Here is a 24,101-nt window from a genome sequence, read left to right as displayed (position 1 = left end):
AAAACAAAATGTTTATTAATATCATTACGCAAGGAATAGGTAAACCCTTCTGGGAAAATATATATAAAACATTCCGTGTGAGTCACGTTCCATTTGACTAGACTCTGTCCCATCTTCCCCCTTTGGAGAATTAAGTGCTTTTCACTTTCTGTTTGCCCAAATCTTTTTCTATTCACTTACATGCACAGACATGTTCCCATAGAAAGCATATAATAGTTGGGACTTTAGTTTTGGGATTCTTACCACATGTTGTATGTATTGTTCTAAAACTTGCTTTTTTCAGTAAATGATTTGACTTCAAGAACTTGTTTATTCTTGCATTTTAGATACTAACATACAGAGCTTCTATAACAGAGTTAGGACACAGATGAAGAATATTTTCAGATCTCCCAGCAGTGATGGGAGATGTATTGCCTATGATACTCCCTTTCTGACTACTCTCCACCCCATTTATTTGCCTGGTGGAGCTTTCATGGTTTTATTTGTTTTTAAGCCATTTCCTTTTAGTTTTTTGGTACCTATAAAAGGGACATCTAATTCTCCCTTCCTCAAAGTGTTTTTGAATATAATTAATGAGTTAGCATGTGTAGTTCATATAGATTATATAGAAGATACACCTGGTATACAATAATATCACAATAGTGATACTATTAATATATTCTTTTATTAGCTCTAATGTATTTATTACCTTATTACTCCATAAGCAGTTCTGTCCAGGAGACTTCATCTCACCACAGACACTGATGGCCAACGTTGAGATCAGAAAAACCATTCTGGTAACAGCAAAACCTCTGTAGTCCACCTTAATTGTACTAAGCTGAGATATTTTCCAGAGAGAGATGTGGATTTGCTGCAACAGCTCTTTAAGATCACTCTGAGCTCTCTCTTCCCTCACTGTCTTTCATTCCAGCCTTTGCATATGCTGTCCTGCCCACCTAAGAAAATCCCCATCGCAAGCCCCGTTTTCAGTCTTAGAGTAAATTTGTGCACACACAGTTCAACGCTGAGGAATATATGTCCTGACACTAATTGTGAGATCATGAGCAAAGTTATTAACTTCTAATCTGTAAAATGGAAATGCTAATTATACCTACTTCATAGTCGTGTTGTAAATCAGTTAACAAATCATATAGAAGAGGTGCCTGGGGCACAGGAAACTCTTAACTGTTTGCTAGTATTAATAACTGTTCCTAACAATGTCTTCGTCTTTGCTCCTAGGAAGCTGATCCTTCTTGCCACCACTGGCTGATGTCCCTCAAGCCAGATATTCTGATCCTGATGGTAGCATCTCCTCATTGGCCTTTCGCCATTAGAATCTAGGCAGAAAGATTTCTTCTCCAAGTGTTTAATTTTGTATCTTCCTCATTCATCAAGGTGAGTTAGACCTTATGTTTTCCTTCTCCCCGGTTCTCTCCCCACCCCTGCACCTGTCCTTGAAACCAAAGAACACGAATGTTGGGTGTAAGTCATGCAGCCACAGGAGGAAACAAAACCTGAGACTTGGAAGGAAGAAATCTCTTCTACTCACAGGTTCCAGAGAGGGGGTCACCACATACCATGCAGGGCCACAGGGGAAGCACCAAGTTTTGGTCAGGTGGCAGAAGACAGGGGTGAGGGGGAGAGCCTGAGTCAGAACTTTTACTGGGGTTTCCACTCTATTTAGAGTAAGTGGTTTAGGATTGGCTAGTTGGAATCATTCCAGCAGGCTTTGGCTTTAGGGTTGGCTTGGCACCTGGCCCTGGGATGATTTTAGGGGCAAGGAAATATTGGCTTGTATGTGATCATTCGATATGGAGGTGGTTGGGTCTGTATACTTGGGATTGGTTGGTTTATACTGACTGATGGAGCCCTTTGCTATCTCTAAGAACTGGCTAGCCAAGGCCTGGGAGGGACAGTCTCTGCTGGCCAGCAACCTTGTTAAAATGTCAAGACATCATAAGATACAGAAAATTTAAAAACAGATTAATAAGTGCAAATCTGGTTCCTTCTGCCCAGAACACTCCCCTGCCCCAGCCCCTGCCTCATCTGATTTTCTTTTTCTTTTTCTTTTTTAATATTTATTTATATTTGAGAGAGAGACACACACAGAATGTGAGCAGGGGAGGGGCAGAGAGACAGAGACAGAATCTGAAGCAGGCTCCAGGCTCTGAGCTGTGAGCTGTCAGCACAGAGCCCAACGCAGGGCTCAAACTCATGAGCAGTGAGGTCATGACCTGAGCGAAAGTCAGATGCTCAGCCGACTGAGCCACCCAGATGCTTCCTGATTTTCTATTACTTATTCTTTAGGTCTGTAATGAAATGTGACCTGTTGCATTTGTACATAACATACTACCTCCTTCCCTTTATTAGTTTGCCAGGGCTGCCATAACATATCACCACAGCCTGGGACACTTAAACAGCAGAAATGAATCTTCTCCCAGTTCTGGACGCTGGAAGTCCAAGATTAGAGTGTGAACAGGGTTGGTTCCTCCGTGACTGTGAGGGAGGGTCTGAGTCCATGCCCCTCTCCTGGCTTCTGGTGGCCTGCTGGCCATCACTGGCATTCCCTTGGCCTGTAAAAGCATCACCCCAGTCCCTGCCTTCACTTTCACATGGTGTTCTCCCTGCATGTGTGCGTCTGGGTCCAAATTTCCCTTTCTAATAAGGACACTGTCATTGGATTAAGGCCCTCTTTAAGGACCTCATTTTTTTTTTTTTTTTTTTTTTTTTTTTTGAGAGAGAGAAAGAGGAGGGGAAGGGCACAGGGATAGGGATAGAGAGAGAATCTCAAGCAGGCTCTATGCCCAGCATGGAGTCAGGCCTTCAACTGACTGAGCCACCCAGGTACCCCAAGGACATCATTTTTTTTTTTTTAACTCAATTACTTCTTTTTTTTTTTTTTTTAATATTTTTTTAACGTTTATTTATTTTTGAGGCAGAGAGAGACAGAGCATGAACAGGGGAGGAGCAGAGAGAGAGGGAGACACAGAATCTGAAACAGGCTCCAGGCTCTGAGCTGTCAGCAGAGAGCCCGACACGGGGCTCGAACTCACGGACCATGAGATCGTGACCTGAGCCGAAGTCGGACGATTAACCGACCAAGCCACCCAGGCGCCCTCGATTACTTCTATAAAGACCCTGTCTCCAAACAAGATCCCATTCTTAGGCAGTGGGAGTTAGGGCACCAACATTTTGGGAGGACACAATTCAGCCCAGAGCACCACCCTCACAGCTCTCCTGTCATCTCCCTATGTTAGTGCCCCCCACTCTGCACTTCCCTAGAGCTTGTACCCACCCCCGAGAGCCCTTAGTACACTTTATTGTAGATATTACTTTTTTGACGCAAATTCCACTTCTTTCCTCCCCAAATACATCTCTGGGCTCCTCATTTTTTTCTGTATCATACACACTCTTGCATGCTCAAGGGACACGCCCAAATGGAAAACTGATGAATGAATGGAAGAATGAGCTGTTGAGGGAAAGGGAAGAGAAGGCTAGAGTACATAGCTGTACTCATAATTTAATGTGTTACTTGCCTACACAGCATTTACAACAGTCTCACTAACTTCCAGAAGGAATCCTCTTGTAATTCATTACACTACACCTGTAACCCAATTAAAAGGTATTATATATTGGGGCACATCAGTGGCTCGGTCAGTTAAGTATCTGACTTGGTTTCAGCTCAGGTCACGATCTCACAGTTCGTGAGTGCAAGCCCCACATCAGACTCTGCACTGACAGTGTGGAGCCTGCTTGAGATTCTCTCTCTCCCTTTCTCTCTGTCCCTCTCCTGCTCTTGCTCTATCTCAAAATAAATAAACATTTTCTTAAACAGGTCTTATTTAGTTAGTTTATAAGCAATGTATTATGTTCCAGGATGAATCCCTTTGCAATCAGTCTCATCACAGTTATAATCCAACCACATGGTACCAGTTCAATATTGAATTAGAACCCCACCATTTAGCAAGTCTCCCTTGGTTACGTTTGATCATGTTCTTCACTTACGTCCTGTAAGTTATTTCAATTTGTTATTTATTATTTGCTATTTTGTTTTCAGCTACTGTGATGAGAGTCACTGCTCATAACATGCTCTAAGTTGTTCTCATTAATTCATGGAGAACAGTTGGCTTACATATGTATCTTTTTTAATCAGCCAATCTTTTATACTCTGACCAGGCTTCTATTGATTATATTGATTCTCTCTCTCTCTCTCTCTCTCTCTCTCTCATCTTATTTTATTCTTGTGTTTCTTCATTGGTCCAAAACACAAGAACCACATTTAATCATTATGGCAATAACACACATTATGGCTTTGTTCCTGGTAGATATAAATTATTTTAAATTTGAGATGTTATATGGTTCTTTGTGTTTTGCCTCCTTCATTTGAAAGCTCATTCCATTATACATCACTGCTCTTTTGTCTACTTTTGTCTTCTGACTCCCTTGTCATCTCCTTATGTTCATGGGAAGGACACAGTCTCCAACTGTGTTTTGTCCATCCTCCTCCTCAATTGATTGCTCTCAATTCCAACATCTGTGTGGATGACAGAACAATGCAAAGTCACCTTGATATATAGTTTTCACCATTTTCCCAAGAAAGTGAGGGGAAATGGAGTATTAGAATAACCAAGAGACTGGGGATTAGTGCTTCTCAAACTCTCTGAAGACCCCCAGTGACCACGTTTCTCATATTTTCCATATGTAACACCACTTATATATTATGCCCAAACAAAAAATTGACATCAAAAAAACCTCTTAAGAGTGATGTCAGCAAAAATGGTAGAGTAGGGACCTCCAGGGGCTGTCTCTCCCTATAACACTGAAAATCCTGGCAAAAACTGTCAGAATCAACTTTATAAAACCTCTAGAAGATAGTCACTGGTTTACAGTCACTAAGCAAATGCTTAACCATGAGAAAGACCACTGAAGCAGTCTTGGATTCAGTTCTGGCCTTCTAACTTAGCCTTACCCCATCCAAGACCACAGCAACAGTCTTGAAGGCAGCCAGCATTCCCAATGTGCGCATCTAGTCCAGGATTTCAGGAGACCTTGATCTGAAGGAATTCTGTTGGTCTTTTTTGACTTGCCTGTGGGTCCCCTGAAGGACTGACACAAGGGACATGCCTTTGTTCTTCCCAATCTAAAACTAAAACTCTCTCATGGTGGAAAGATGGCCATGGCTACATGGAGGATGTTACTGGAAAAGAATGAAAACCAAATGGACAAGCCACCAACGGGGCAAAAAATAACTGTTGAGATAAACAATAGACAACGCTGGGGAGAAAAAGCTGTAAAGTGAGAAACTTTGGGGAAAAGGGCTTTGAAAAACTCTGTCATATACTGGGCAACCTAGAAATCCCTGTGCATGGCCAGGGCAGGATGCATGCTCAGCAAAGACCTGGGAAGATCATAAGCTTTCACTGCTGGCTGGTCATTAGACTCTGCATAATCAGGATGTGAAGGCTGAGGCAGAGTTGTAAACAGCCTGGCTAATTGTTGAAGGAATGCCCCAACACAGAGCCAAACTGCAAAGAGCTAGGGAGCCTTTTGTTCTTTCTTTTCTTTCTTTTTTTTAAAACAATACTCAACATACCCAATTTTTTAAAAAAATTTTTAATGTTTATTTATTTTTGAGACAATGCGAGAGACAGAGTGCAAGCAGCGGAGGGGCAGACAGAGGGAGACACAGAATCTGAAGCGGGCTCCAGGCTCTGAGCTGTCAGCCCAGAGCCCGACATGGGGCTTGAACTCACAAACCATGAGATCATGACCTGAGCCAAAGTCAGACGCTTAACCGACTGAGCCACTCAGGCACCCAACATATCCAATTTTTAATGAAAAAGTAGAAGCATGCAAACATACAAGAAAGTATGGGCCATTCCCAGGACCAAAAAAATGAACAGTAAATAGGGGAAATCCATATCACTCCTTTACTGTGTTTCTCCTTTACTCTCATACAATGGCCACACTGACAACACTTCTGACACCAGATGTACTGAGTTTATTCTCACACCAAGCAATTCCGTGACTACCTGGGTGTTCCACAATTTAACTCCATTCTGACACTGTCTATCTGGAGATAGCAGGTCCCCAGGTTATTCACAACTTCTGTCCAACTTGGCTACAAATCAGATGTTCTTGTGACCCCCCTACCTTGGATTCAATTATTTGTTAGAGCAGATCATAGAATTCAGGGAAACACTTGTACTTACCAGTTTATTGAATGATATAATAAGGGACACAGATGAGCAGCCAGATGAAGAAATGCATAGAGTGAACTCTAGAGGATCTTCTGTCCCCATGGAGTTAGGGTGCATCTCCATCATGGTACTTACATGTGTTCACCAGCCTGGAAGCTCTCCGAGCCCCGTACTATTGGGATTTTAGGGAGGCTTCCTCATATGGGCATGATCTATCATTAACTCCACTTTCAGCCCTGTCCCGAGGTTCTAATCATGACCTGGTTTCTCAGGTGACCAGCTCCCTTTCAGGAGCTATCCAGGAGCCTATCCAGAGTCACCTCATTAGAACAAAAGATGCTCCTACTGCTCTTATCAATTAGAAAATTACAAGAGTTTTAGGAACCCTGTGCCAGGAATGGGGATGGAAACTAAATTTTTTTAAATTATACAATCAAAATACCACAAACATAAACTGTCCCTGAGAAAACACAGACTTTAAAGCAGCTGTCTTAAATATGCTCCAAGAGCTAAAGGAAACTACCACACACACACACACACACACACACACACACACACACACACACACACAAAGCTGAAGAAAACCAAGAGGATGATGTCTTAATAAATACGGAATATCAATAAAGAGATAGACATCATAAAGTGGAAGAAAATAGAGATTTTAGAGATTAAAAGTACAATAGCTGAAATGAAAAATTTGCAGAAGGGGTCAGCAGATTTGAGCAGATGGAGGAATCAGCAAATGTGAAAATTGGTCTGGCAAAGTGTTCCTATCTGAGAAACAGAAAGAGACAACAATGAACAAAAAAGGAACAGAGAAACACCCTGTGGAACACTGTGAAGCAGACTAACATATATATCATGGGAGTCCCAGAAGGAGAAAAGAGAGAGGAAAGGTGCAGGAAGAATATTTGAAGAAAAAATTATTGAAAACTTACCAAATCTAAAAAAAACACAGTAATCTACATATTTAAGAAACTCAGTGAACTCAAGTAGAATAAACACAGATTGGTATACACCAAGACACAGGATAATCAAACAAGGATGAAAAGAATTTTGAAAACAGGGAGAGAAGCAACTTGTAACATACAAAGGATCTTTAGCAATATTAACAATAGATTTTTCATCAGAAGCCGTGGAGGCCAGCAGGCAGTGGAGTGACATATTTAAAGTACTGAAAAAAGAAAACTGTCAACGAAGAATTCTATACCTAGGAAAACTATCCTTCAAGAATGAAGGAGAAATTAAGACATTCCGAAAGAAACAAAAGCTGAAGGAGTTTGTTACTAGTAGACCTTCTGTACAAGAAATACTAAAGGAGGGGAGCCTGGCTTACTCAGTTGGTGAAGCATGTGACTCTTGATCTCAGTGTTGTAAGTTTGAGTCCCATGTTGGGTATAGAGGTTACTTAAAAATAATTTAAAAATCTTTAAAAAAAAGAAATGCTGAGTCACCTGGGTGGCTCAGTTGGTTAAGCAATCCAACTTCAACTCAGGTCAAGATCTCATGGTTCGTGAGTTCGAGTCTCACATTGGGCCTTGTGCTGACAGCTCAGAGCATGGAGCCTGCTTCACATTCTGTGTCTCCCTCTCACTCTGCTCCTCCTCTGCTCACACTTTGTCTCTCTGTCTCTCAAAAATAAATAAACATTAAAAAAAAATAAATGCTAAAGGGAGTGCTACAGACCAAAATGAAAGGATACTAGATAGTAACCTGAAGCCTATACAAAGAAATAAACAACGCTGGTAAAGATGACTACATAGGTAAATATAAAAGCCACTATTATTGTTACTTTGGTTTGTGACTCCTCCATTTTCCTATGTTATTTAAAAGACAGATGCATAAAACAATATTTATAAATCTATGTTAACATGAAAACTATGTATAAAGAGGAATCGGTGACAGTAGGCCTGTAAAGGGTCAGGGATGGCAATATATAAGAACAAATGTGTTGTGTACTTTAAAACTAAGCTGGTATTAATTCAAACTAAGGTGTTATAAGTTTAAGATTTTCATTGTAGCCCTCCAAGTAACCACTAAGAGCACAAGTAAATATATAGAGAGAAAAAGAAATGAAAAAGGAATCAAAGCAGAACACTACAATCAGTTAAACACAAAAGAAGGCAGAAATGGAGAAATTGAAGAACAACAAAGATATGGGATTCAGAAAACACATAAAAAATGGCAGAAATAAGTTCTTCCTTACTCTAAATGTAATGGGTTTGGGGTGCATGAGTGACTCAGTCAGTTGAAGATCCAACTCTTGATTTCAGCTTAAGTCGTAATCCCAGGTCAATGCCCTCAGTGTGGAGCTTGTTTGAGATTCTATACTCTATACTATACTATACTATACTATACTATACTATACTATACTCCAACTTTGGCTCAGGTCATGATCCTACAGTTTGGGGTTCAAGCCCTGTGTCAGGCTTGGTGATGACAGGTCAGAGCCTGGAGCCTCCTTCAGATCCTGTGTCTCCCTCTCTCTGCCCCTCCCCTGCTCATGCTCTGTCTCTCTCTCTCAAAAATAAATAATAAAACATTAAAAAATTTTTTTAAATAAAACAACAACAAACAACAAAACTCCACCCTCTACCTTTTAAATTTTCAAAAAATGAAAAAGATATTCTATGCTAATAATAGCCAAAAGAGAGCTGGAGTGGTTATATAAATATCGCGTAAAGTAGACTTTAAGTCAAAATTGTTACAAGAGACAAAAAGGGGTATTATATATTGATAAAAGGATGAATTCATTGAGAAGATATAAGAATTATATACATACATCATAGAGCCCCCAAATATATGAAGAAAAAGTTGACAGAATTGAATGGAGAAATAGTTCAACAATAGTACTTTGGAGACTTAAATACCTCACTTTTAATAATGAATAAAGTAACTAAACAAGATCAGCAGAAAAATAAAGGAAGTGAACAACACTATAAGTCAGCATTCTCCAGGATAGACTGTATGTTTTTTGTTTTTTGTTTTTGTCTTTGTTTTTTTTCAGAAAGCATGAGCAAGTGAGGGGCAGAGCGAATCTCAAGCAGGCTCCACACCAAGCGGAACCCTACACGAGGGGCTCAATCTCACAACTGTGAGGCTACAACCTGAACTAAAATTAAAAGTTGGACACTCAACCAACTGAGCCGCCCAGGCACCCCAGAGCAGACTATATGTTAAGTCACAATAAATTTAACAGAACTGGAATCACACAAAATATCTTCTCTGACCACAATAGAATGAAACAAGAAATCTGGAAGGAAAACTAGAGCATTCACAAAATATGTAAGCTAAACAATACATTTCTTTTAAATATATTTTTAAGTTCATTTATTATCATTTTTTTAAACTAATCTCTACACTCAACATGGGGCTCGAACTTACGACTGAAAGATAAAGAGTTGCAAGCTCTTCCTACTGAGCCAGCCAGGTGCCCTTTTTAAAAAATATATATTTTTAAAATTTTATTTATAAACAACACATTCTTGTTTCTTTTTTTTTAATGTTTACATTTATTTTTGAGACAGAAAGAGACAGAGCATGAGAGGGGGAGGAGCAGAGAGAGAGGGAGACACAGAATCGGAAGCAGGCTCCAGGCTCCGAGCTGTCAGCACAGAGCCCGATGCAGTGCTCGAACCCACAAACCACGAGATCATGACCTGAGCCGAAGTTGCACGCTTAACCAACTGAGCCACCCAGGCACCCCAATACGTTCTCGTCTCTTTTGAGAGAAAGAGAGTACGTGAGCGGGGGAGAGGGGCTGAGGCAGAAAGAGAGAGAATCCCATGCAGACTCCACACTCAGTGTGGAGCTTCACATGGGGCACCATCCCCTGACCCTGGAGTCATGACCTGAGCCAAATTCAAGAGTTGGACGCTCAGTCGACTGAGCCACCCAGGCACCCCTAAACGATACATTTTTAAACAACAATTTGGTCATAGGAGGAATCACAAAATAAATAAGAAAATACTGGGAGATGAACAAAAACAATCAGAACTTATGACATGCAATGGAAAAAGAAACTTAGCGCTATAATGTCTATATTTAAAAGAAAGGTCTTGGGGCATCTGAGTGGTTCAGTGGGTTAAGCGTCCAACTCTTGATTTTGGCTCAGGTCATGATCTCGTGGTTCATGAGTTTGAGCCCTGCATTGGGCTCTGTGCTGCCAGTGTGGAGCCTGCTTGGGATTCTCTCTCTCCCTCCCTCTCTGCCCCTCCTCCCCCCTTTCTCTCAAAATAAATTAACTTTAAAATTTATATGTTAACAATAAAAAATATCTATATATTTTATTTTGTTTTTTATTTTTGAGAGAGAGGGCAGGGGAGGGGGGAGAGAGAGAGAGAGAGAGAGAGAGAGAATGAGTGAGATCATGACCTGAGCCAAAGTCAAAGTCAGACACTCGATCGACTGAGCCACCCAGGCACCCCTAAAAAAAAAAACAACAACAAAACCAAAACAAACTATATATATATATATATATATATATATATATATATATATATATATATATATATGTATGTATACACACACACACACACAAGTATATATATACTTGTGTATATATATGTATATATAAATAAAGATCTCAAATTAATAGCTTATACTTTAAGGAACTAGAAAAAGAAGCACAAACTAAGTCCAAAGTTACGAGAGGAAGGAAACATATAATGGTAGAAGTGAAAATAAATGAAATTGTGACTAGAACAATAGAGAAAATCAATAAAATCAAATTTGGTTATTTGAAAAGATTCATAAAACTGACAAACCTTTAGTTAGATTAAGGAAAAAAAGAGAATTCATTAATAAAATCAGAATTGAAAATGGGGATCTTACTACTGACCCTACAAAAGAAAAGTATTTTAAGAGAATACTATGAATAATTATACACCAACGAAATACATAAATGGATGAAATGGACAAATTATTAGGAACATACAACCTCCCAAAACTGCCTCAAAAAGAAATAGAAAATCTGAGTTGAGTGTTTTTATAATGAAAGACTGTTGGATTTTGTCAAAGGCTTTTCCTATATTAATTGACAAGATCATGTGGTTCTATTAATGTGGTATATAACAATTTAGGAAGTTGAATCAATAATCCAAAACCTTCCAACATGGGGCACCTGGGTGGCTCAGTTGGTTAAGCATCTGCCTCTTGGTTTCGGCTCAGGTCATGATTTCATGGTTTGTAAGATTGAGCCCTGTGTCAGGCTCTGCACTGACAGTGTGGAGTCTGCTTGGAATTCTCTCTCTCCCTCTCTCTTCTCCTCCCCAGCTCATGCTCTTTCTCAAGATAAATAAATAAACTTTGAAAAATTTTAAAACAAAACAAAACCTTCTAACAAAGAAAGTCCAGGACAAGATGGCCTCACCGCTGAATTCTACAAAATATTTAAGAAGAATTAACACCAATACTTCTCAAACTCTTCAAAAAAATAGAAAAGGAGAAAACACTTTCTGTGTCATTTTACAAGGCCAACATTATCCTGATACTTAAGCCAGACAAAAACATCACAAGAAAACCACAAACTGGGGGCACCTGGGTGACTCAGTCAGTTAAACATCCAACTTTTGATTTCAGCTCAGGTCATAATCTCACAGTTTCACGAGTTCAAGCCCTGTATTAGGCTCTGTGCTGACCCCATGCATAGCCTGCTTGGGATTCTCTCTCTCCTCTCTCTCTCTGTCTCTCTCTCTGCCCCTCCCCTGCTCACACTCTGCCTCTCTAAAATAAATAAACAGACTTAAAAAAAAAAAAAACCCCTGCAGGGGCGCCTGGGTGGCTCAGTCGATTAAGCATCTGACTTCGGCTTGGGTCATGATCTCTTGGTTCGTGGGTTCGAGCCCCGCGTCGGGCTCTGTGCTGACAGCTCAGAGCCTGGAGCCTGCTTCAGATTCTGGGTCTCCCTCTCTCTCTGCCCCTCCCCAGCTTGGGTTCTGTCTCTGTCTCTCAAAACTAAATAAACATTTAAAAAAACAAAAAACAAAAACCCTGCAGACCAATATCCATTATGAATGTAAATGGGAAAATCCTCAACAGAAAACTCGCAAACCGACTCCAGCAGTATGTTACAATGATTAAACTTGTGACTGAGTAGGATTTATCTCAGGAATGCAAGGGTGGGTCAGCAAGCGGAAAAATCAATCAGTGCAATATACCACATTAAGAGAAGGAAGGGGAAAAGATCCCAATCTCCTGATCCTCTTAAATCACGTAGAAAAAACATTTGACAAAATCTAACACCGTGTCATGATAAAAACACCCATCGGACAAACAATAGAAGGGAACGTCCTTAATATTATAAAGGGAGTATAAAAAAAAAAATCCACACCAAAAGCACAAACAAAAAAGAAAAAATAAACTGGATTCCATTCAAATTTTATAACTTTTGTGCATTAAAGGACACTATCAAGAGAGTAAAGCAATCACCCCAGAGTGAGAGAAAATTTTTCCAAATCATGTCTGAAAAGAGTCTAGTAACTGGTTTAAAGGACTCTTACAAGTCAACGATAAAAAGACAAATAACCCAATTTAAAAATTGACAAATGGCTTGAATTGACATTGCTTCAAAGGTGATATGCAATGGCTCATGAGCCTGTGAAAAGATGCTCGACATCATTAGGGAAATACAAAACCACAACGAGATGCCACTTCACGCCCACTGGGAAAAGCATAAAGAAAATAACACGTGTTGGCAAGGATGCAAAGAAATCAGAGCCCTCAAACGCTGCAGGTGGGAATGTAAACTGGTGCAGTCACTGTGGAAAATGGCGTAATGGTTCCTCAATAAGTTAAACACAGATCTGACCACATGACCCAGAGATTCCACTCCTAGGTACACACACACCCAAAAGAATTGGGAAAAAAAGGCGTTCAGGGGCGCCTGGGTGGCTCAGTCGGTTAAGCGGCCGACTTCGGCTCAGGTCATGATCTCGCGGTCCGTGAGTTCGAGCCCCGCGTCGGGCTCTGTGCTGACCGCTCAGAGCCTGGAGCCTGTTTCCGATTCTGTGTCTCCCTCTCTCTGACCCTCCCCCGTTCATGCTCTGTCTCTCTCTGTCTCAAAAATAAATAAACGTTAAAAAAAAATTAAAAAAAAAAAAGAAAAAAGGTGTTCAAACTAAAACTTGTACACAAGGGTCATAGCTGCTCTGTTCATGACGCCCAAAAGGCAGAAAGAGCCCAAATGTCTATCAACAGAAGAACGGATGAATAAAATGTGTTGTGTCCGTATAATGGAATATGATGCAGTCATAAAAGGGAATGAAATACTGATCTATTCCACAGGGTGCACAGACCTGGAAAACATGCTATGCGAAAAAAGCCAGATATAAGAGATCAAGATATAAGAGAAGCCAGATATAATGGTTGCCAGGGGCTGGTGTATGGAGAAAACAGGGAGTGACTGCTTAATGTGCAGGAAGTTTCCACTTTAGGGTAGTGAAAAAAAATCCTGGAACTAGTAAGTGTTGATGGTTGCATAACATTGTGAGTGTACCTAATGTCACTAAATTGCACACTTTAAAATGGTCAAAATGAGGGGCGCGTGGCTGGCTCGATCGGTGGAGTGTACCACTCTTGACCTTGGGGTTGTGAGTTTGAGGTCCATGTTGGGTAGAGAGAGATTGCTTCAAAATAAAAAATCTTTAAAATGGTCCAAAATAAGAGGTTTTACGTTGTATTTTACCACACTTTAAAAAAAAGCAATGAAGTAAACATTCCTGGGTACGCTCTATAAATATGATGATTCTCTCCAATGGAGCCATCTCTAAGGAGTTTCTGTGAAGTAAGTTATTGAATATCATAGAAACTCAAGATACGGTACTTAAAGAGTTTTGGGGTTTCTTATATATGGAGAGTTCTGCGGCTTGCTTTTATCACTGGATAACGTGCCTTATGGAACTTCTGCCCACTAGGTGATGTAGAATAGTTTCTTTTTTAAACTGATGATTAGGGGCGCCTGGGTGGCGCAGTCGGTTGAGCGTCCGACTTCAGCTCAGGTCACGATCTCGCGGTCCGTGAGTTCGAGCCCCGCGTCAGGCTCTGGGCTGATGGCTCGGAGCCTGGAGCCTGTTTCCGATTCTGTGTCTCCCTCTCTCTCTGCCCCTCCCCTGTTCATGCTCTGTCTCTCTCTGTCCCAAAAATAAATAAAAGACGTTGAAAAAAAAATTAAAAAAAAAATAATAAACTGATGATTAGTATTCTACAGACCTTTACTATCCACTAGGCCAGTCACTGCCAACCTGAAATGTGGCTCATACCACATGTTAAGATGATAATATTTGGAGTGTTTTGGATTAAATCAAATATATTATTAAAATTAATCTCACTTAAAAAAAACACCCTTTTTAAATGTGACTACTAGAAAATTTAGAAATACGTATGTGGCCCACTTTATATTTTATTGGATAGCATTAGTCCCGACTGCTTATTCAGAGCCCACAAGAGTAGGTTGAAGACCAGAAAAAAAAATCAGTGATCCCAGGCAGAGTCGGTCTGTGTTGTATTTCATGTATTTGCCGTGCCTCTCCTCCCTGATGTCCACATTTTGTAATTCTTACCAGATTTCTCCCTTCCCTTCATCTGAGCTGTATATATTTCATGGTCTTAGGTGTTCTCTCACTTAAGTTGTTTCTTGCAGGATGTTTTTTTTAATGTTTATTTATTTATTTATTTAGAGAGAGAGAGAGACAGCACGTGCACATGAGTCAGGGAGGGGCAGAGACAGAGGGAGAGAATCCCAAGCTGACGCGGGGCTTGATCTCACAAACCGTGAGATCATGACCTGAGCCAAGTTCAAGAGCTGAATGCTTAGAGGTACCTGGGTGGCTCAGTCCGTTGAGCCTCTGACTCCGGATCAGGTTCGAGCCCCATGTCAGGCTCTGTGCTGACAGCTTGGAGCCTGGAGCCTGCTTGGGATTCTGTGTCTCCCTCTCTCTCTGCCCCTCCCCCGCTCACACTCTGTCTCTCTCTGTCTCTCAAAAATGAATACATGTTAAAAATTTTAAATTAGTTAAAATTAAATAAAATTTGAATCTAGTTCCTCCTCAGGCATACCATGCCACGTTTCAAGTAGTCCACGACTGCAGTGGCCACTCTGTTAGCACAGGATTTTATCATCATTACAGAGAGTTCTCCAGGACAGAGTCGGCTTGGAGCTTTAAGAATGTGGATTCTGGGGCGCCTGGGTGGCTCAGTCGGTTAAGCGTCAGACTTGGGCTCAGGTCATGATCTCGCGGTCCATGAATTCGAGCCCCGCGTCAGACTCTGTGCTGACAGCTCAGAGCCTGGAGCCTGCTTCGGATTCTGTGTCTCCCTCTCTCTGACCCTCCCCTGTTCGTGCTCTGTCTCTCCCTGTCTCAAAAATAAATAAATGTTAAAAAAAATAAAAAAAAAAAAAGAATGTGGATTCTTCCATTTATTAGCTTGTATGACCTTGAACCAGTTAGTTAACCTCTCTTTGCCTCACGTAACTCACCCATAAAATGGAAATGCTTATAATACCTACCTCATGGGGTAGTTGGAAGGATTGAATAAATCAACATGTGTAAATCTTTAGAAGTAATGTCTGGCACATAATAACCTCTGGTTAATGGTTAACAACTAGTAGTATTGTCTTTTGTAAACTCTGTGGAGACTTGAGTTTGTCGTCAGACATTGATTGTCATTCTTCCCAACAGAGAAACTTTTGGCCTTCTTCCTGGGCATCTTTTGCCAAGTTCAGCTGTATGGTGAGAAATTTTTCTGAGAGTTCTGACAAAGTTTCCTTCAAATACTCACCAGGGTGAGTTAGAATTAGGATTAGAAAAATAAGAAACACGGGGCACCTGGGTGACTCAGTAGGTTAAGCGTCCGACTCGATTTCGACTCAGGTCATGATCTCACTGTCATGAGATTGAGCCCTGCGTTGGGCTCCACGCCCTTTCCTTGCCTTTCCTCTCTCGACTCGCTCTTCCCATCTCTGTCTCTGAGTCTCTCTGCTCTGAATTGCCCCCACTAATTTCACCTTGCACGTTGCCACTCAATCTGCAGGGCTCGTTCTCGGTGGGCTGCAGGAAAGCCCACTCTGAACTTCTTTTCCTACTGATCTGCCCCTCCTCCATCCTATTATTACCCCCCCCCCCCCACATTTCCTTCCTGCAATTTTGGGACTTGTTGCTCACAGCTGCTTTATATAAACACCCTAAAGTTCACTGAGGGCAGGGACTAACACATCATTTCTCTCCCTGACTTCCAGAGTAGATGCTAGGTGGGTATTTGCTGCATGAATGCACGTGTGAACTGTTTCAAGAGATAGGAGCTATATACAGTTAAGTTTGGGGTTTATTAATGAATGGCTTGATTGCACAGATGCATATTGAAACATCTTAGTAAGTGCCACGGGAGTCCTTTTAGGACTAACTGCATTGCATTTGTAAATTGATCTTAATCTTGGGGCGCCTGGGTGGCTCAGTCGGTTAAGCATCCGACTTCAGCTCAGGTCATGATCTCACGGTTTGTGGGTTTGAGCCCCTTTTTGGGCTCTGTGCTGACAGCTTGGAGCCTGCTTCGGATTCTGTGTCTCCCTCTCACTACGCCCGTCCCCCAGTCACACTCTCTCTCAAAAATAAATAAACATTAAAAAATTTTAAAAATAAATTTATTTTTATCTTCATACTATAGGTATCTTACTGAGTTCTGGAAAGAATTCTTTGGGATCAGTCATGTTGTACTTATAATCTTTAAAAACTGAAGTACACTCAGAAAATCTTTTCATTCAGAAAATCTTTCTTTAGGACCCTTGATCATAAGTTTTAGGCCCTGCACATTTTTCAAGTTTATTATTTATTCCTTAGCATTTTAAAGCCTTAGCTTTAGCTAAGGAATTAGCTATTCCTTAGCATTTTAAAGCCTTAGCCTAACCCTAACCCCATGATTATGTTTGTTATTTTTCTAATTAGATATTGCTAGTATATAGATTTCGGTTGGCTTTTTTACTGTGGTAAAATGGTACACAAAATTTATCAGGGTGCCTGGGTGGCTCAGTCGGTTAAGCATCCGACTCTTGATTTCAGCCAGGCTTGTGGAAGTAGTCACGCTAAGCCCGTGGAGCCGCGTGTGGAGCCTGCCTGGGATTCTCATTCTCACTCTCTCTCCGCCCCTCCTTTCCCCCCCAAATAAATAGTAAATAAAAAATATTCATCATTGTAACCATTTTCAAGTGTACAATTCCATAGCATTAAGTAAATTCACATTCAATTGATTTTTTTATATTCATGTTTTAATCAGCCACTTTTCTGAAAACTCTTCAGGGGGCTCACATATTTTCTCTTTTTTTCAAGTTGCGGTATACAGATGAAGATACGTTTTCTCCATTCTGATTGAAATATCTTGTGGGGTTTTTTGGGTGGGGGGCAAACTTCCAGGACTGTGTTTAATCATTGTTTAGAATAACATGCATTCATGTTCATGAATTGGACAGGTGTTTATTTCCATTGTAAATCTAGGAAGTGAGATTTTTCCTTATAGCCTCGACCAGCCAGTTAGACCTGATTAGACCACTCAGTTTCTCCTTTGAAACCCCTAGTCTGCTGAATCAAGTTACACACTGAACCTTCTCCTTGCTACCAACTGTATTATCAGTGTTCATTTGTGCACATTTCCAAGGTCAACAGAGTTCTTAAAATTTTTTTTTTACATTTATTTAGAGATAGAGAGAGAGAGTTGGGGAGAGGGAGAGAGAGGGGGTGACACAGAATCCAAAGCAGGCTCCAGGCTCTGATCTGTCAGCACAGAGCCCGATGCAGGGCTCAAACCCATGAACTGTGAGATCATGACCTGATCCGAAGTGGGACGCTCAACCGACTGAGCCACCCAGGCGCCCCTAAGGGCAACAGATCTAAGGGGGGACAGACTTTGCTCCCAAATAGTATTTGCTCCTCAAATCCTGGCATCCTTTTCCTATCCCTTTTTTGCCTGTAAAAAGTTCTATTCAACCCTCAAGGACCCATTTTCAGTGTCACCACCTTCATAAAATTTTTCCTGAATGTCATCTACTGGGAGGGTTATTCCCAACGCCTCTAAACTTCACCTTCTTAATTTAGAGCATTGTCACAATGTGGAGTAACTAATTATGTATAACTCTGTATCCTAAACAGAATGGCCTCTGGAAAGTAGATACAGTATCTCCAGTGCATGGTTTATTCTGGGTTCTAAATTAATATTTTGGCAATACATAAAGGAGTGACTTGGGATCTATTAACCTCAAAATAAACCTGGTCTAAGATTTGTTGAGTCATAGTCTCAGATTTCCTTCATAGGAGACTGTGGTCCTCAGAAAATCAAATGTATCTTTTCTTGAAAACTTTTGGGCTTTAATATCTTATGTTGGGTTGGGGGGAGGGGGTGTTAATTATCCATTAGGATAAAGTCGGCTTTGATAAGTTAAACAAGCCTTTCATTTCGCGAGAGTCCAAAGCAAGACCAAAGAACTCAACTAATAAATAAAAGCTGGAGCCGGAATTTATATCTAGTCTGTCTGTCCCCAAACAGCACTCTGTGATGACTGTATCTCAGCCCAGGCTGCAGGGACAAGTCTATTGATGGTGTCATCTGAGCACTCTTTCTTTTCTTCTTTTTGTGTCAAAATACTGTAGGTACTTCTTTTGAATGTGCTTTATGACTACTCCATTTTTTTTCATGTTTATCTTATTTCCTCTTTGTTCATAGTGATGGTGAGTAAAAGCTGTAAGAGGTAAAGGGCCTGGTTTTGTTTGTTCCAAGGGGCGTAGGGCAAAGATTCAGAGATTCTAAGTACTCCATTCTATTGTGGGTGTGGAGTTCCCAGGGACAGGGTGGCCTGGGTGGTGGAATTAAGTTGGTGCTAGATGAGTCCTTGATAGTTACACTCGCAGTGGTCGATTGTCATCCTCCCTGACTCATACAGTTTTTTTCAGGGGCGAGACTGGTGAGTTAAATGGGCATGTGACAAAGACCAGTAGCCCTGCAGCCTTTATATCCATAAGGTACAGCACTAATATTCTCAGCCATTCCCTGAAGAGTTATTCTTTTGGCCAGAGAGGGCAAAGAGAGGATGAAGGCTTCCACCTTGCTTTTTCTGCTAGACTGGCTCATACTCTACAGGTCAAGGAACCAACGTGAGGGTTCTGTCAACCTGGAAGTATGACCATTTGGATGTTAAGTTTGGAAACTTGGGAAATGACCGCTGGGGCCCACAGATCCAATGTGTGTCTTGTCCCCATATGTTACTACTCTCTTAGCGAAAAAGGAGCTTTGGGGGTGCTTTGGGTTCCCATCTGTCCTCATTGTCTCTCTAAACCAACGGCTTAGAAATATCCAGGTATTCCTCTCTCCTAGTGTATGGTTACCCAATTAAATGGCCAATTAATCCTTTAAACCCAATTAAATCCTTCTTCGGTGAAGGATTTGGAGAATCACTATTGTATACACTTCTATGGATCTGGCTTCTCTTTTATCAAATGGTGATTTTGACTTTCCACTGGGAAAGTCAGGTGACCTCAGCCTTCTGCACATCCAGATTTTACATATATATATCCTTTGATTGTAGGTAGTATGTCTTTGTTGACTGCCCATCTACCTTGCCCCATGATCTGTTAGCCTCCTCCGTGGATCCCTGCGAGTCAGATGCTCGTATATGCCACTCTGATCCTGCTGCCCACTCACGCCCACCTCGATTCTGAGGGGTAAGTGCTGCCATTCAGCCTCTGTCATTCTAGGATCCTATCCCTCCTCTGGCCTACAGATGATAGCCACCACTGAGTTTCTTCAAGCTGACGGTGCCCCCACCCCCTTGGCCTTGTTAAGCAAAGTGCCCCCCAGGCCTTTTCAGCAAGTATGATAGTCAGTTGATAGTACCCATTCTCCGGTGTTCACTTCCCTCGGCCTATTGAGCCCTTCTTCCACTATCTTCCATGGAACTCTTGGTGTGTCATGACTTAGTGTGACTCACTTCTTTTTGCCAAATACTATGCATAAAGTGTATCAGTACTGGCCACTGGAGGCCCTTGACAAAGTGTTAGATCAGTATTGTGGGAGGGTGCCTCTATATCCTTTATTACCGCTTCCCTCCTCTTGATCGAGCCCCTTGAGATCCATTTGCAGGATTACTTACGGTCCTGCTGGTATATATCAGCCAGGCCCTGGCTACTTCAATGTATCATTCCTCTCCTCCCTAAGTAGGCCTAACATTTATCCAATCGGGCCATACTGACACCTAACCTTAGTGACGGTCTGGTGGCCATGGGGCCTGTGGGCAGATCCTAAAGAAAGCACTGTATTGTAGACTACTTGTCTCATTTGAGGCTTCTGCCTCGTCTTTAGGTTGGGGGGCTGGGCTGGGCCGCTTCTGAAAGCCCAAAGGGTTCAGAGCAATCTGAAGTTCATTGTGGTTAACTTATCGTCCCTAGTCTTGGTGTTCTACCTCTTCTTTATCTGAGCCCTGACTTTGGTGTTGGAGACCAACTATGGCTGAGAAGTCAATCACTTCTTTTTTTTTTTTTTTAAGTTTCAATTATTTATTTTGAGAGAGACAGAGACAGTGTGAGTGGGGAAGGGGCAGAGAGAGAGAACCCAAGCAGGCTCCATGATGCTTGTGCAGAACCGGAAGCAGGGCTCAAACTTACGAAACCGAGAAATCATGACCTGAGCCAAAATCAAGATTTGGACGCTTAACCAACTGAGCCACCCAGGCGCCCCTCCGAGTCCATCACTTTATAGTTCTGCTTCTTCTAAGTGGACCCCTGGGCCTGGTCCTCAGGACTGCCTGTCCTCTGACTGCAGATGATGGTTGCGACAAGGCATTAAAACATCTCTCTGGCTTTTATGCTTTGCTTTATATTGATGACTAACTGCCCAGGACCTGCCATGCTCCTTCTTTAAAGGACCAGTCATCGAATTTCACAGTTCTTTCAATGACTATTTTCCCCACATTCCCAAACACCAGGGAGATTGAATAGGCCAGCCTATGCCCTTCTATCCACCTTCCATCCCATCTTCCCCTGGGTGGGATTTTTATACAGCTTCATGGCGACCAGTGTCTCACCTGTCACCTGGAATCTTATCCTTAGACTCTGCTTCCTAGGACCTTTCCTGGTACCTGCCATCTTAAGCCAGGCTTGAAACAGAATTCAGAGGCACGTACTATATGAAGGGTGTGCTCTGGAGGGAAAGGGAAGGAAGGAAGAGGGCAGGGAAGGAGTCAAGCAGGGATGTAGTGGAAGACGAACTTCTTTCTGATCCGACTGGACCTCTGGAGCCTGCGCTGCACTGCTAGTTGGGTCACAACTTGAGGCAAGGCCTTTCAGGACCTCTTTGTCAGTAGGCCACCGGTGTAGGCTGCGGGGGGGGGTGGGGGGGTGGGAGGCAAGAGTCAACTTCCCCATGAGGCAGCTCCCCCTTCAGCCAGGAACAGCTGGTGAGAGAAGGGGCAGCTGTGACTTATTAGCAGCTAACGCTCAGCAGCTGGGAGGGTAAGGGGTGCATCAGCGGGATAAAGGGGATCTGGTGGGGCATTTACAGCACCCGCTATAGGCTCCCTAAGTGTCTGGAGGTTCTCGCAAAATCTAATGTATCACTGGGACACTTTCTGTTCTTTATCTGAATTGGGAGGTGGGGCAGTTGGGGTGAATTTGCCTCCAGCATAAAGGCAGTTTTTTTTTGTTTGTTTTTGTTTTTTTAAAGAAAGGCAGACTGCCACGTGCAGCGCCTCATTTGGATGTGTCTGGAGTCTTGGAAGCTTGACTACCTTACGTTCTCCTACAAATGGACCTTGAGAGCTTGTTTTGGAGGTTCTAGCAGGGGAGCGCAGCTACTCGTATACCCTTGACCGAAGAACGGTCCTCCTCTATCGGGGAAGGTCGTCCTCTTCGACTGAGCGCGCAGCTTCGGGAGGGACGCACATGGAGCGGTGAGGGAGGAAGGGGACACCCGCCTAGCCAGCCAGATCAGCCGAATCAACCCTGGCGATCAATGGGGTGACAGATGTCGCAGCCAGCTCGCCCTCACATCCAAGGCAGTTTTGATAAAGGCAACAGGCTAAGTAATCTCTGTAGGTCACACAGTTTGTCAGCACTGAGGCAAAGTGAAATCTCCAAATAGCGCTCACTTTGTGGAAGAAAACAAGTTTCTGGGACAGTTTGGCTTACTATCTCAGTTAAAGACCAGCTCATGGACTTCCTAATATCCCTTGCAACCTCTCCACTTACGTTGTCAGTCTGTTATAATAATCGGGACTCAAACTCTTTGGAGGAAAAAGCCCTCTGCTTTCAAGGCACAGAGGAGGGTGGAGAGGGGTCAGTAACCCCGCCCACAAGAGCCTGTCTGGTAGAGAACGCTAAGGGGTGGTGTTGTAAAAAGCCCCCTTTCCTATCTAAGTTGCTCAGGTACTGTATTAAGAGGAGGGCTGTGGGGCAGCTTGTCAACGGAATGCAAAATGGAAAATGAAATTAGAAGGCAAACGTCTCCCGTGACTTCCAAGGGTAGCAGTTTGAACTACCACAAGACTTAGGTGAATATTAAGGATCTGGCTCTTTAATTCCTTCTCCTTCTGTATTTAATCATCTGAAAGTCATTTGGGGAAGGCAAGTAAATTACTGCGTCCATGCCTATGGCCCTCCTGCTCTTGCAGACCTCTTATTAGTGTTGAAAGGGCCACGAAGGTGAAATTCCGTAACCATTCTTCATCAGGAAGTTGCGGTGTTCATCCCAAAAGTGGGCACTGAATTTTGGAGGTTTGGAATTCACCTTTCCCGTTTTTGTGTCCTCAAACGACTTCAGTGTTCTCCAAGCACACAGGTGATACTGTAATCACACAAGTGATTTCTTTCCCTAACAATAGTGAATTAAGTGCCACCATAAAAATATGTGTGGTCTGTAGGGGGAGCAGTAAGATTCTGATGGTGGGTTCAAGCAGGGCTTCTAGAAGCAGATGTAGGAATAGGGTGTTTGTAGGAAGATGTCTCTTTGGGCTGGGACACACACAAGAGGAAAGGCCACCGGGGCCTCAGTGTCAGGTGAAGGAGTTTAGACTGTTCTGTGGGTCGCGAAGAGGCAGAAGCAACGTCTGACCTGTGTTTTTTCAAGATCAAGGATGATCACGGAAGTCACAGAAAAATAACGGTTGAAAAGAGAGTAAAGACTACGAGGGGAGCAGAAAGGAGACTGAGGGAATGGGCGTGGCGAGGAGGTAGCCTCCGGGAGGGTCCGGGTCACAGTCCCAGGGTAGGTGGGGCGGGTGGGGCTTGGTGTAAGGGGTTAGTTAGGCCATGGGAAGGACTCAGGTTAGTGTAGGAGTGCCTGGTCCTTAAAGCAGAGAAGGTCCTCCCAGGACCATCAGGGAGGAGCGGGGACGCGAAGGAGAGGCGCGCTGCAGATCTGAATTAATTAGTTCTCGCCGTGGAGACATCCAGTAAGTGGTGGGGAGTATGGATCCGGCAATGGGGAGCAAGACCTGGTCTAGTTGCCCCAAGGAGTGTGCAGTGCTTGGATGAGGCGCAGTCCAGACGGGCTGGGCAGGGGCCTGGCCTTTTCCGGAGCCAGGTTTCAAACTCTCCCCTCCCGGTCACGCAATTTATGAAGTCTGCGAGCTGGCGCCCGGCTGGCTCCGGCGTCCTTAAAGGCTGGGTCGCTAGGCCGAGGGACGAGTGCCGCAGGGGTAGCGGCGCGGCGCGCGCGCGAGGCTCTCCCCGAGCCACGTCCGTTTGGGGGGGCGCCCAGGTCCGCCGCGTCCCCGCTTAGGCCGGACGGGCCCAGGCGCAGCCAGAGCCTGGCTCGGGCCCCGCGGCCGCCGCGCGCCGCTCGATCCGCTCCCGCCGACCGCTCGGGGGGAAGGACCGCCCCGGCCCGCGCCGCGCGGCTTGGCTCGGCCAATCAGCGCGCCCCTTCCGCGGCGCCCCGGCGCTCCAGTGA

General features: G+C 43.0%; 1 protein-coding gene and 1 long non-coding RNA gene across 5 annotated transcripts in view; one reads left to right on the top strand and one right to left on the bottom strand.

Annotated features, from left to right (window-relative positions):
- The window catches only part of USP42 (ubiquitin specific peptidase 42), a 77,449-nt gene that overhangs the window by 4,362 nt on the left and 48,986 nt on the right, over window positions 1-24,101 (top strand). For all 4 annotated transcript variants that reach the window (XM_042922503.1, XM_042922500.1, XM_042922499.1 and 1 more), the window contains one exon: window positions 1,219-1,374. The gene's annotated coding sequence lies outside the window, so the exon portion shown is untranslated. The remainder of the gene's footprint in view (window positions 1-1,218; window positions 1,375-24,101) is intronic.
- LOC122210079 lies at window positions 21,975-24,010 on the bottom strand. Its single transcript, XR_006197906.1, has 2 exons — window positions 23,644-24,010; window positions 21,975-22,994 (listed from the first exon to the last, which is right to left on the bottom strand). It is a non-coding gene; the product is annotated as an uncharacterized LOC122210079 (long non-coding RNA).

The sequence above is a fragment of the Panthera leo genome, chromosome E3, assembly GCF_018350215.1.
Source record: "Panthera leo isolate Ple1 chromosome E3, P.leo_Ple1_pat1.1, whole genome shotgun sequence".
Lineage (NCBI taxonomy): Eukaryota > Metazoa > Chordata > Mammalia > Carnivora > Felidae > Panthera > Panthera leo.
Note: the sequence above shows the minus strand (reverse complement) of the source record. Positions and strands in the feature narration are given on the sequence as shown.